The sequence below is a fragment of the Rhincodon typus genome, chromosome 30 (assembly GCF_021869965.1).
Source record: "Rhincodon typus isolate 14 chromosome 30, sRhiTyp1.1, whole genome shotgun sequence".
Lineage (NCBI taxonomy): Eukaryota > Metazoa > Chordata > Chondrichthyes > Orectolobiformes > Rhincodontidae > Rhincodon > Rhincodon typus.
This window is the reverse complement of record NC_063361.1, coordinates 12,969,431-12,984,527: the sequence shown is the minus strand read 5'-3', so window position 1 is coordinate 12,984,527 and position 15,097 is coordinate 12,969,431. Positions and strand designations below refer to the sequence as shown.

Sequence of the window (15,097 nt, the reverse complement as noted above, 5' to 3'; positions counted from 1 at the left end):
TGTTTTATTCTAGAATCATTTTCACTTCAGTGATATAGATTATGCAGCTGTGAATGATGATTTAGCACATAGCTCCTATGATGGTATGAAAGGTTATAACATTTTCTCTTTGCACAACAATCTAACATTGTCGGAACAAAACATCAAGGCACCTGGTTTAATAGTATGCATTTGAAAACAGGGTTTGACGGTCACAGTATTGGAACTTTTCAATGGCTATTAATACCATTTGGAAAATTAAAATAAAAATAGATGTTTGCCTTGTAGGTATTTTATTATTGCAAAATTAAAGACAGGAATACACTTTTAACTGTGCAACCCTTAGCTGGGCACAGTAAAAATGAATAGTTGCTTGTATTTTTTATAATCTTAACCTTTTAGCTTGCTTTAAAAACTAAATATAAAGTAGATTTTATATATAATCGATCTGAAATGTGTGGTTCTAGGCACTCTGAATTTCAAAAGTTAGATACGGATTTCCCTGATACTACTTTTTGGCATTTTTTTTGTGGTTTGGCTTGTTTCCATAATATCAGCAAAGTTCACTTATGTTGCAAGTGAAATAACTAGATTATATAAAATTACAATTTTAATTTGTGTTGTTGGCTTTGAAACTTGATCATTTAAGCTCTGATAGAACTTATTGTGAATATAATTTGAATTAAGAATGGAAAATTTTAAACTAAACTACAGTTGATTTAACTTCAAATTGATTTCCTTACGGAATTTTAGTCAATGCACAGCTTTTTCAGCAAGTCTGTAAATTAAGGAAAACATTTTCATCTGTATACGTGTGATTCTTATCTTTATCTTGCATACTGCAAGATTTACAAATGGTGAAGAGGTAAATGATAATATCCAGTGATCTGTGGGTGAAGTGCATTTATCATAAGTGCCAGAAGAGGACACGACTGGACTTTGCTGATTTTCACTGTCAAAAAGAATCAAATGTGGTGATGACAATTTGGGCAAAGAAGCGGAGGGTGACTGGTGACCAGGAACCACCTCCCACTGACACATCCCTTTAGAAGAGCTTTTTTTTTAAATTGTGGTATTTGGAAAAATGAAATATTGCAGTGCAAAACGTTTTTGATATTGTGCTTTTGAATTGCTAAAGAAATTACGTATTTTATTCTTAAATGTCTGATACAAAACGTTCTAAATTTTAAATAGGAAGCACTGGGATGCTGCAGAGGCACTTTAACCATAAGCTGTAATAAAGTTTAGAATATGGCTGGAATTAAATTATTCTACAGTTTGAGCAGTAATTAATTCTGCCACTGTATGTAACTTTTTTGGTGACTATTTGCTTAGATTAATGCAACAGACATTGCTAAAATTATAATAGGAAACCAATAGAAATTATAGAATAATTTAGTAAACTGAGATGCTGATGTCGAGATATTCTCAATGTGTAAAGTGACTAAAGAACTCGTTCATAAATTATAAATGAATTCTAATGCAAAAGAGAAAAAAAGTTCTACTGAATTCTCAAATGATTTGATGTTTTGGTATTATGTTAGTTATGATCTGTGTCTAACAGATGTCAATAAAACTATTGAAAGAAATGGGACTCAATTCTGATCTGTTTTATGTGAAGCATTTCTATTGCTTTTTTCTTATGCCCTTATTTTCTTCCTCTTGGCCTTCTCTCTCCCTCTTCCATACTACATGGTGTAATCTTTCTTATCCTCAACAGTAGTTTCATTAAACTATGGCTTCTTCAGTGCCAGACACTCACAAGGGGACCTCAGACATGCTTTAAGATTTTCATTTCAATATAATTTGAGAAAACACTCAGCTTTCAAGTTTTGGTTGGATTGAAACTGAAATAAATAAGTCATAGAAGCCAGTATCCCATCACCAATTACCCTCTATTTACACGTGGATAATCCTTGAAACTGATATTAGCTCCCTAAGAGCCAGCTCTCAGTGTGAGGAGAACCTCTGACACTCCTCTTTATATCTTCAGCCAGGGCTCCTTGATTGGACCAGATTAACAGCCCCAATTAAGGAATTCGTATTCTATGAGGTCCACCTGACTGACCTTGTTACAATCACTACTTCCCTCCCCCTCTGTGTCTGAGGACATTTGCTGGTTCTTTTTCTGGTGTGGCTGCTCCTGGGATGTTTTAGCACTGGGTCAGGTTCCTCCAACTCCGACTCTGAACGGGTAGTGTGTCACACAAATAGCTCGCTACGTCCATCTCCGATTCCAGAGTATCTTCGATGCTTTTGGAAAGGGACAGCCCACAAACAGTTGGAAAGGCAGTCAGGGAACCAGGCACATTTTGTTCCCGCACTGTTTGCAAGTCTGCAGCTTTCGTATGGGCCATGTGCATGTTCAGGATCATAACACCTACCCAAACTTTAGGTGTCACTGGACCTGACCTCACATCAACCATACCGATGCAGGGCTATCCTGTGGTTCCTACACCAAACTTCATTCCCTGAAGTAAATTGTCTCTCACTTAGCTGAATCTTGTGTACAGCATTAGCGTTCCTGATGCTGTTCACATCTCCAACCCCCAAGGCCCGGAAAGATCTGATTTAACCCAGTGCAGAGTCTTCTCCCCATTAGCAACGCTGCTGGAGCTATACCTGTAGTTTTGTGAATGGTGGAGCGATAATAAAATAGGAATCAGGACAGTTTGGTACCTGGTGAAGCTGTAGGCTGTTTCTTTAAGCCTGCCTTCAAAGTTTGGATTGCTCTTTCTGCTAGACCATTGAACGATGGATGGTATGGAGCTGTCCTTATATATCGAATACTTCAGGAAAAACTCAATTCCCTGTTGGTAAACAATGGCCCATTATTTGTGACCAACACTTCCAGGAGCCCATGTATTGCAAAAGATGCACACAGTTTTTCGACTATTGTTACACAGTTTTTTGACTATTTTGAACCCGTGCTGACAAATGAACTCTATGCACATCCAGCCACTTTGAGTAGGTGTCCACAATGACTAAGGACAGTCTTTGCATTGATAAAGTCCCACCTATTGTGGGGTTGCCATCTTGTCAAATGGAATAGATTAAATACAGATATCAAAAGTGGACATCCATGAAATGCAGTGGACCAACAACAACAAAATTCTGTGCTATCACAACCCCATGATTCCGCATATCTCTTATTCCATCATTACCATGAAGCCATTCTCCCAACAGCGGTTTAATTGGGAATGTAGAAAAATACCACTAGAAGCAGCATTATGCATCCTGAAAGTGCCCAACTGGTAAACAGGACTACAGGCATACTAAATGGTGGAAGCAGCATTCTGATAAGTGATTCCACAACCATCTTATGGAAGCTGTAAAATTATGTCACATCCAATCATGAATGGTTGTAAATAATTAAATGAGTAACAGGAACTGGAAGCTCGATGAACATATACATCCTTAATGATGGTAAACGACAAGGTTGAAGCTTTCACAACCACCTGTGGCAAGACGTGCCAAATCCATCATATCCACTTCCTGAGATTCCCACCTTCTTAGATGACAGTCTTCAGCCAATTTGATTCACGGCACATAATAGAAAAAATGACTGATTGCAATGCAACACTCTCTGATGCTCAGTTTTGTTTCTGCTAGGACCAATGAGATCCAAACCTAATTAAAGCCTTGGCCCAAAGATGGAGAAGAGCTTAATTCCGTTACTGTAATCAGAGTGACCATCTTTGACATCAAAATTTGATACTTAACCAGGTGTAGCATCAAGGAGTTCCAGTAAAATGGAAGTGAATGGAGATCAGGGAAAAAATATCTATTCATTAGTTGTAACTTGTAACAACACAAAGCCAGATGGTTGTGATTGTTGCAAGTTGATTATCTTAGCTCCAGAGCATCCTCAGAATGCTGTCTGAGGCCTCACAATCTTTGGCTGCTTCGATGTTCTGCCCAGTATTAAAAGTTCGGAAGTGATGATTGCTCGGTGTACAATTCTATACACAATTGTTCAGGTAATAATGAAGTCATCAAGGCCTGAATGCAACAAAAGTGGGACAACATTGTCTGACAAGTATGTTATTAGCCTAAATACCAATGACACCTTGCATTTATTTGTAACTTGTGCCTATAATGTACATGCAATTAGTGACTCAAGTGACAGGCAAGATAGATAGAGAAAAATAAACAGAAGTTACTGGAAAAGCTCAGCAGGACTGGCAGCATCTGTGAAGAAAAATCAGCGTTAACATTTCAGGTCCAGTGACTCTTCCTCAGAACTGATGGTAGCTGGGAAAACGTCGGTTATATGCAGAAAATAGGGAGGGGGATGGGGTAGGGAGTAAACGATAGGATAGAGCTCAAAGAGAGTGAAGAGCAGTTGAATAGACAAAGGAGTTGATAACAATTTGGCTAGGAGGGTTAGCTGGGAGTTGTTAATGGAGACTGTTAGTGATTAACAATAGGTTGTGTGTATTGTCAGGCTATGTGATAAAAAGGCCTGGTGTATGGGGTAGGGGGCTAGGACATGGGAGAGTTTAGGCCCTAAAATTATTGAACTCAATAGTGGGTTTGGAGGGCTGCAGGGTCCCCAAGCGGAAAATGTGTTGTTCTTCCAGCTTGCATTGAGCTTCACTGGAACACTGACAGAGATGTTGGCCAGGGAACAGGGTAGTGTGTTAAAGTGGCACGCAAAATGTAGCTCAGGGTCTTTTTTGCAAGCAGAACGTAGATGTTCTGCAAAGTCTTCACCCAGGCTATGCTTCGTTTCTCCAATGTAGAGGAGACCACATTGTGTGCAGCGAATACAGTAAACTAGATTCTGTGAAGTGCAGATGAAGCGTGGCTTCGCCTGGAAGGTATGTTTGGGTCTTGGATAGTGGGGAGGGAGGAGGCAAATGGTGTTGCACCTTCGCCAGTTGCAGGGGAAGGTGCAGTGGGGCTGTGGGGGTGCGTTCGGAGTTAAGGTGGAGTGGACCAGGGTGTCCCAGAAGGAATGGTCTCTGCGCAAGGCGGACAAGGGAAGAGAGAGGAATGTGTGTCTGGTGGTGGCATCTTGCCGGAGGTGGCAGAAATGGCATCTGATGATCTTCTGGATGCGGATGCTGGTGGGATTGTAGGTAAGGACAAGGGGACCCTATCGCTGTTGCGGGAGGGAAGAGAAGGGGTGAGGGCGGAAGTGCGGGAGATGGGTCAGACCCGGTTCAGGGCCCTGTCGACAATGGTGCTGGGGAATCCTCAGTTGAGGAAGAAAGTGGTCATTTCGGAGGCTCCCTTGTCGAAGTGGGCCTCATGTGAACATATGCAACAGAGAAGGAGGAACTGAGAGAATGGGATGGAGTCTTTACAGGAAGCAGGGTGTGAGGATGTATAGTCCAGGTAGCTGTGGGAGTCAGTGGGTTTACAGTAGGATATCTGTGGCCAGTCTATCCCCAGAAATGGAAACAGAGATGTTGAGGAAGGGAAGGGAGCAGTCAGAGATAGACCAGGTGAAAGTGAGGGCAGGATAGAAATTGGAAGTGAAATCGATGGACTTTTCCAATTCCGGATGCAAAAGGGAAGCAGCACCAATGATATCATCAATATATCAGAGAAAGAGTTGTGGGTGGGGGCTGGAATAGGACTGGAACAAGGAATGTTCCGCATGAAAAGACACGCATAACTGGGGCCCATGGGGGTAAGATAGAGTCTGATCTCCAATTACATTCAATGGCATTACTATCTCTGATTCTCCCCTTATTGAAATCCTAGGCAGTCACTAATGGCCAGAAAAATAACAGGCTCAGCCACATATGTGTTTTTGCTGGCCTCATAAGGAGGTCAGGCATTGAGTATCCTTGAACAAGTTACTCACCTCCCGACTCCAGAAGTATTTGCAGCTCCTACAATGGCCATGAGCATGACGGAATACTCTCCACTAGTCTGGGATGGATGCAGCTCCCACAACATTCAAATAGATCAATACCATCCAAGACAAGCAGTCCAATTGATTTGACAACCCAAACACCTCCTCTGCAGCTGGCACACCATAGATCAGCTGCGTACTGTCTACAAGATGACCTTTGCTTTTATTCATTTGTGGGATGTGAGTTTCACTGGCTGTCCAGCATTTTTGCCTGTCCATACTTGCCCTTGAGAAAGTGATGGTAAGCTACCTTCTTGCTGCAGTCCATGTGCTGTAGGTAGGTCCGCAATGCCATTGTGGAGGGAATTACAGGATTTTGACCCAGTGTCAGTGAAGGAATTGCAAATATTTCCGAGACAAGATGGTGAGTGAGTTGTAGGGGAATTTACAGGTGCTGGTGTTCCCATGTATCTGCTGCCCTTGTCCTTCTAGATGGAAGTGTTGTTGATTTGGAAGGTGCCGATTAAGGATCTTTGGCAAATTTCTGCGGTGTATCTTTTAGATAGTACGTACTGCTGCAATTAAGCGTCAGTGATGGAGGGACTGAATGTTCATGGATGTGGTGCCAATCAAGCATGCTGCTTTGTCTTGGATGGTGTCAAGTATTTTTGGAGATACACTGATCCTGCTAAGTGGGGAGTATTCCATCACACACTTGACTTGTGACTTATAGATGGTGGACAGGCTTTGGGGAATCAGGAGATGAGTTATTCGCTGCAATATACCTAGCCTCTGACCAGCTCCTGTAGCCTCTGTATTTCTATGGAACTCCAATTGAGTTTCTGATTAATGATAATCCCCAGAACATTGATAGTATAGTACTGTAGCAGCTCACCAAAATTTCTTCAACAGCACTTCCCAAACTTGATACCTTCAATACTGGTTACAACACATTGATGTGTGGGTTCTTTGAGTAGTGACACAAGCTCAGGCCAGTCTTCTTAGTAACTAACAATCATCATCGAATAGCACCCAGGATATGACTGACAAATTGTCCAAGAACATAAGGATCGTGAATTGACGCATGTACACATAAATTCCTCAGTTGTACTGAAGCACGGGAAAGATATTCTACTTTGAGAGCCTAGAAAATTCTTAATCCATGTCTAGTGAGACACACTTATTAGATGTGACAAGACAATGCAAACATTGCAGAGCTTCCTGATCCTTGTGCTATTGGGCAAGTTAATCAGTTGCAGTCTGTGTGCTGCCAAATTAAACTCCCGTAAGGCAGAAAGTACTAGAATGTTGTGTTTCCACATTAGCACTGCCTGCCATATGAGCTCAAAATGAGGTGAAGGATTCCTGTGTCTGTGATTTGGAAATGAATCAGAGGAATCTTAATATATTGCATCATAATATATTAGTCAGGTAACATAGGATTTACTTCTGGAAACAATGATAATATATTATCCAGTCTTCTTGGAATGAAACTTTTAGTAGCAGAGAAAACAGTGGGAAATCTTCATTAAGTATCATTCAGTCCTTTTTAGATGAATAGTCGCGTTCTCGTAGCAGCTGAGGTAAAGCCTCACCAAATGAAAGCCTCATCATCTGGGCATGGCACTACCTTGCAGGATGGAATGTGATCATTATCTTGGAATATCTTCAACCACAGGTGGAACATCTAGTAGCTGGTATTGAAGAGCAAGTTGAACATGCTTGCTAACTCAACAAGGATCTGTTCTGACTCTTTAATAACTCTACCTTGTAGGTAAGTATTACCTCAAAACTACTTTTAACCAGAAAGTTATGACTTGCAGATCCTAGGTCTTGACTTTTGATGGTCCAAGGCATACAATTTGAAGCCACTCTAAGCTGTCAGTAGTCAGTAACAACAGCTCCTGAATGCAGAAAAAAATTAGTATCAACGTTTTTGATTTTCAAAATTATTGACCAATAATCCTGGTCCAGCTATTTATTTCGTGTAGTGGAGCTAACACACTTAACCAATGAAGATTATAACTTCCATCTACATCTTGTTCAATTTGATTTACTATCCTTTGCTCTGGAGGTGATGAATGTGATTCAACAGTTGTTCAATGTTGCAAAATTGCTGAAGGTGGTCATCTCTGCCACATTAGGTGAAAGGCAGGGAAGAGCTTAGGATAATCATATTCACTAAGAAATTTATTAGAAATAAAAGCTGACAAGTTCCCAGGTCCTCATGCTAGGGTCTTAAAAGACATGGCTGCCGAAATAGTAAAAGCATGGATTTTAATTTTCCAAAGTTCACTAGATACAGAAAGGTTCTAGCAAACTGCAAAATACCAAATGTGACTTTTTTATTCAAGAAAGGCAAGAGACAGAAAGCAGGAAACTAAAGATCAGTTAGCTTAACATCTATAACAGGTAATATGCTAGAATATTTTATTAAAGAGGAAATTGCAGAGCATCTAGAAAGCCTCGGCGCAATCAGGCATAGTCAACAGGGTTTTCTGAAAGGGAAATCATGTTTGACTAACTAATTGGATTTTTTGAGCTTGCACAGATATTGTGGATAAAGGGAAATCTATGAATCTGCTATACTCAGTCATGGGAAGGCGATGGCCTAGTGGTATCACCGTATTGTTAATGCAGAGACCCAGATAATGTTCTGGGGACCTGAGTTTGAATCCCGCCATGGCAGATGGTGTAATTTGAATTCAATAACTATCTGGATTTAAGAATCTAGTGATGACTGTGACCCCATTGCCGATTGTCGGAAAAACCCATCTGGTTCACTAATGTCCTTTAGGGAAGGAAACTGCCATCCTTATCTGGTGTGACCTACATGTGACTCCAGACCCACAGCAATGTGATTGTCTCTTAACTGCCCTCTGGACAATTAGGGATGGGCAATCAATGCTGCCCATGAATGAATAAAAAAAACTGACAGGCTTGGACCAGGCCTAACCTTAAGTCAAATTGATCCCAGTCTTGAGCTTTGTGCCCAGTTTGCCTCAATTTCTGGCTCACTCTTTTTAAGTCAGTCCTTGTATGACAGTAAATCAGGGAGTATACGAGTGAGCATTTGAAAGAATGCTGCACCTATGGATAAATCAATGACACTGTAAAAACTTCGACAGTCTCCCAATATTACTAGTTTCTGGAATCCCTACCCAGACGGAACACATTCATACAGAAAAATTTGGGACTGAAGTAAGCGTCAAGGGCTGCTAGGACTGACTGAAAAGATGCTGAAGTTTCATCAATATCTTGTCAGACAAGGATCTCTTCAGCAATGGGGTCCACTGCCTATAAAAACGTACTGACCTGGGGGTTGGGGGGCATTTCTGCTTCAAATGGAGAGCTGAGATGATCAGTGGAACTGTGTCCTCCATATCTTCCATCCATTTGTTCATTTCAAACGTTCGACTACATCGAAGGGCTTCTGAAACTTCTGTCTGCTGGCTGGCATGGACTTGCTGCCACTTCTGCATCTGCCTCAATTTACCTCACTTGGGGGAAGACTTCAAGTATTTCACCTCACTCTGAGGAAGCCATCAAGCCAACACCTTGAGGAAATCTTTTGAGAATTTTCTTGTTCAATCTATCCTTATTGTTTTTCAGATTCTTCCGAGGAAACAGATACCATCTCTCTAAGACTGATGTCTCAATCACTGTTACCATGCTTGATGGACATTGATACATGTACAGGCCAGACTTCCTAGTAATTTTAATCTATGCTTATAATATAGAACATAGAACAGTACAGCACAGTACAGGCCCTTCGGCCCACGATGTTGTGCCGAACTTTTACCCTAAACCTACGGTATATCTAACCTTCACCTCTACCTTATACTATCATCCATATGCCTATCTAATAGCATCTTAAATGCCCCTAATGAGGCCAATTCCACTACCCATCATAGTAAGCCCATGGAACAACAGACTCTGAACTGCATAGGGTACACCTATTACTAAAACTCTTAACACATCTATTGAGGTCACAGTAACATATGAACATATGAAGTAGGAACAGGAATAGGCCATTCGGCTCCTTGAGTATGCTGCAACATAGAACATAGAACATAGAACATTACAGCGCAGTACAGGCCCTTCGGCCCTCAATGTTGCGCCGACCTGTGAAACCAATCTGAAGCCCATCTAACCTAAACTATTCCATTATCATCCATATGTTTATCCAATGACCATTTAAATGCCCTTAAAGTGGGTGAGTCTACTATTTTTGCAGGCAGGGCATTCCACGCCCTTACTACTCTCTGAGTAAAGAACCTACCTCTGACATCTGTCCTATATCTATCACCCCTCAATTTAAAGCTATGTCCCCTCGTGCTAGCCATCACCATCCGAGGAAAAAGGCTCCCACTGTCCACCCTATCTAATCCTCTGATGATCTTGTATGTCTCTATCAAGTCACCTCTTAAGCTTCTTCTCTCTAACGAAAACAGCCTCAAAACCCTCAGCCTTTCCTCATAAGACCTTCCCTCCATACCAGGCAACATCCTGGTAAATCTCCTCTGCACCCTTTCCAATGCTTCCACATCCTTCCTATAATGCGGTGACCAGAACTGTACGCAATACTCCAAGTGCGGCCGCACCAGAGTTTTGTACAGTTGCAACATGACCTCATGGCTCCGAAACTCAATCCCTCTACCAATAAAACCTAACATACTGTACGCCTTCTTAACAACGCTATCAACCTGGGTGGCAACTTTCAGTGATCTATGCACATGGACACCGAGATCTTTCTGCTCATCCACCCTACCAAGAATCTTACCATTAGCCCAGTACTCTGTATTCCTGTTATTCCTTCCAAAGTGAATCACCTCACACTTTTCTGCATTAAACTCCATTTGCCACCTCTCAGCCCAGCTCTGCAGCTTATCTATGTCCCTCTGTAACCTGCAACATCCTTCCGCACTATCCACAACTCCACCGACTTTGGTGTCATCCGCAAATTTACTAACCCATCCTTCTACGCCCTCATCCAGGTCATTTATAAAAATGACAAACAGCAGTGGCCCCAAAACAGATCCTCGAGGTACACCACTAGTAACTGAACTCCAGGATGAACATTTCCCATCAACCACCACCCTCTGTCTTCTTACAGCTAGCCAATTTCTGATCCAAACCGTTAAATCACCCTCAATCCCATGCCTCCGTATTTTCTGCAACAGCCTACCATGGGGAACCTTATCAAACGCTTTACTGAAATCCAAATACACCACATCAACCGCTTTACCCTCATCCACCTGTTTGGTCACCTTCTCGAAGAACTCAATAAGGTTTGTGAGGCACGACCTACCCTTCACAAAACCGTGTTGACTATCCCTAATCAAATTATTCCTTTCTAGATGATTATAAATCCTATCTCTTATGATCCTTTCCAACACTTTACCCACAACCGAAGTAAGGCTCACTGGTCTATAATTACCAGGGTTGTCTCTACTCCCCTTCTTGAACAAGGGGACAACATTTGCTAGTCTCCAGTCTTCTGGCACTATTCCTGAAGACAATGACGACATAAAGATCAAAGCCAAAGGCTCTGCAATCTCCTCTCTGGCTTCCCAGAGAATCCTAGGATAAATCCCATCCGGCCCAGGGGACTTATCTATTTTCACAGCTTTCAGAATTGCTAACACCTCCTCCTTATGAACCTCAATCCCGTCTAGTCTAATAGACTGTATCTCAGTATTCTCCTTGACTACATTGTCTTTTTCCTGTGTGAATACTGACGAAAAATATTCATTTAGCACCTCTCCTATCTCTTCGGACTCCACGCACAACTTCCCACTACTGTCCTTGACCGGCCCCAATCTTACTCTAGTAATAAGATTCAATAAGATTCAATAAGATTACGGCTGATCTGATTACTTCACATTTGCAGATACTGCAGATACTTCACATTGTAATAACCTTTCACCCCTTAATTATTTAGCTTCCTCTGCCTTAAAAATATTCAGAGACTCTGCTTCTACAGCCTTTTGAGGAAGAGAATTCCAGAGACTATCACCCTATGTGGAAAAAAAAAGTTCTTTTTGTGTCTATCTTAAATGAGCAACTCCTTAATTTTAAACAGTGACTCCCTAAGTCTAGAATCTCACACAAGAGGAAATGTCTTTCTAACTGCACTCTGTCAAGATCTCTAACGATCTTATATGTTTCAATGAAGTTGCCTATCCTCTTCTAAACCCCAGTGGGTACAAGCCTAGTCTGCCCAACTCCTCTTAAGACAACACCTTCTAGGTATTAGTCCAGTAAATATTCTCTAAGCTGCTTCCAATACACTTACATCCTTCCTTAAACAAGAAGATCAATACTATGGACAGTATTCTAGAAGTTGTCTTACCGTTGCCCTATACAGTTGAAGCATAATCTACTTTTGAATTCATTTCCCTTGCAATAAACAGTAATTTCTGTTCACTTTCACAATTACTTGCTGTACCTATATACTAACCTTGTGCAATTCATGCACTAGGACACCCAGATCACTCTGCTTCTCAGAGCTCTGCAATCTCTCACTATTTATATTATATGCTTTCTCATTCTTCCTGACAAAATAGATAATTTCATTTTCTCACATTAAAATTCATTTACCTGATCTTTGCTGACTCACTTAACACCTCTATCTCCCTTTGTAGCCTTGTGCCCTCTCAACAACTTACCTTCCTATCTTTGTGTAATCAGAAAATTTAGCAAGCAAACTTTCAATCCCTTCATCCATGTCATTTCTGTATACTGTAAAATTTTCTTCACTGCTTGCCTCTATGTAATCATTAAAACCTATCACAACAGAAATGAGAAAGACCTCGGCAGGTGTATGCAAAAGCCACCAACCCTGAATTCCTCTCCATGTAAAATACCAACCTGACTTGGATATACTCTGCCATTCTTGCAATATTCCTGGTTCAAAATGCTGGAATTCTTTATATTAGCAGTACCGAGGGAGTACCATCACTACATGGACTGTACCAGTTGAAACAACAGCTTATTATATTCCTTATGGGCAGCTAAAGATAAACAGTCAATGATGCCAGTGATTTGCACTGATCGCTATTTTAAAATTGGAGCTTATAGATCAGCAACAACGGGAATAGAGTCATATAATCATACAGCATGGAAACAGGTCCTTCGGTCCAACTGGACCATGCTGACCATAATCCGAAACAAAACAAGTCCCATTTCCCTGCTTGTGGCCTATATCCCTCCAAACCCTTCTTATTCAGAGATAGTAGGAACTGCAGATGCTGGAGAATCTGAGATAACAAGGCGTAGAGCTGGATGAACACAGCAGGCCAAGCAGCATCAGAGGAGCAGTAAGGCTGACGTTTCGGGCCTAGACCCTTCTTCAGAAATGGGGGAGGGGAAGGGGGTTCTGAAGTAAATAGGGAGAGAGGGGGAGGCGGATAGAAGATGGATAGAGGAGAAGAGAGGGTGGAGAGGAGACAGACAGGTCAAAGAGGTGGGGATGGAGCCAGTAAAGGTGAGTGTAGGTGAGGAGTTAGGGAGGAGATAGGTCAGTCCAGGGAGGACGGACAGGTCAAGGGAGCGGGATGAGGTTAGTAGGTAGGAGATGGGATGGGGCTTGAGGTGGGAGGAGCTTCAAAATCTCCCCTTCCCCTACCGCATCCCAAAACCAGCCCAGCTCGTCCCCGCCTCCCTAACCTGTCCTTCCTCTCACCTATCCCCTCCTCCAACCTCAAGCCCCACCCCATCTCCTACCTACTAACCCTATCCCGCCCCCTTGACCTGTCTGTCCTCCCTGGACTGACCTATCTCCTCCCTAACTCCCCACCTACTCTCACCTTTACTGGCTCCATCCCCGCCTCTTTGACCTGTCTGTCTCCTCTCCACCTATCTTCTCCTCTATCCATCTTCTATCCGCCTCCCCCTCTCTCCCTATTTATTTCAGAACCCCCTCCCCCTCTCCCATTTCTGAAGAAGGGTCTAGGCCCGAAATGTCAGCCTTCCTGCTCCTCTGATGCTGCTTGGCCTGCTGTGTTCATCCAGCTCTACACCTTCTTATTCATGTAGTTATCCATATGTCTTTTAAACGTTGTAACTGTACCCACATCTATCACTTCCTCTAGAACTATTTTGAATCTACCACACTTGAACTACCCTCTGTGTAATAAAGTTGCCCCCGTGTCTTTCTTAAATCTTTCTCCTCTAACCTTAAAAATATGCCCCTAATCTTGAAATCCGCTACAGTAGGGAAAAGATATCAACCATCCACCTTATCTATACTCCTCATGATTTTAACAACTTCTGTAAGGTCACCCCTCAATCTCCTGCGTCCAGTGAAAAGTCCCAGAATATCCAGCCTCTTCCTATAACTCAAACCTTCTATTCTTGGCAACATCCTGGTACATCTTTTCTGAACCCTTTCCAGCTTGCTAATATCCTTCCTATAACAGGACAACGAGAACTGGACACAGTACTCCAGAAGATGACTCACCAATGTCTTGTACAATCTCAACATGACTTCCCAACTCTTATACTCAAAGGTCTGAGCAATAAAGGGAAGTGTACTAAACGCCTTCTTAACCATCCTGTCTACATTGACGCAAACTTCAAAAAATTATGTATCTGAACCTCTAGGTCCCTCTGTTCTACAATACTACCCAAGGTCCTACTTTTAATTGTATAAGTGCTGTCCTTGTCTGCTTTACCAAAATGCGATACCTCGCATTTATCTAAATTAAACTCCATCTGCCACTCCTCAGCCCATTGGTCCAATTGAGCAAGATCTATTTGTCATCTTAGATAACCTTCTTCACTGTCCACTATGCCAATTTTGGTGTCATCCACAAACTTACTAACCGTGCCTTCTATATTCTCATCTAAATCATTTATATAAATGACAAACAAAAGTGGACTCTGCATTGATTCCTGTGGAGCGCCACTAGTAACAGGCCTCTGGTCTGAAAACTAACCTTCCACCACCACTCTCTGTCTCCTGCCATTAAGCCAATTTTGTATCAAATTGGCAAGTTCATCCTGATTTCCAAGTGATCCAACTTTACTAATTCGTCTACCATGCAGAACCTTGTCAAAGGCCTTACGAAAGTCCAAATGAGCAATGTCTATAACTCTGCCCTCATCAATCTTTTTGGTTACTTCCTCAATCAAGTTTGTGAGACATGATTTCCCTCACGCAAAACAATGCTGACTTTCCCTAATCATTCCTTGCCGCTCCAAATGCATATATATCTTATCTTTCAGAAACACCTCCAACAAATTACCACAACAGAAGTCAAGCTTACATGTCTATAAGTTTCCAGGCTTCTCCTTGCATTCATT

At 41.9% G+C, this 15,097-nt stretch overlaps 1 long non-coding RNA gene across 1 annotated transcript in view; it reads right to left on the bottom strand.

Annotated features, from left to right (window-relative positions):
• LOC125486568 overlaps positions 1-15,097 on the bottom strand; it is a 20,590-nt gene extending 5,493 nt beyond the window's left edge. The window contains exon 1 of the long non-coding RNA XR_007265208.1: positions 15,061-15,097. This is a non-coding gene — a long non-coding RNA (uncharacterized LOC125486568). The remainder of the gene's footprint in view (positions 1-15,060) is intronic.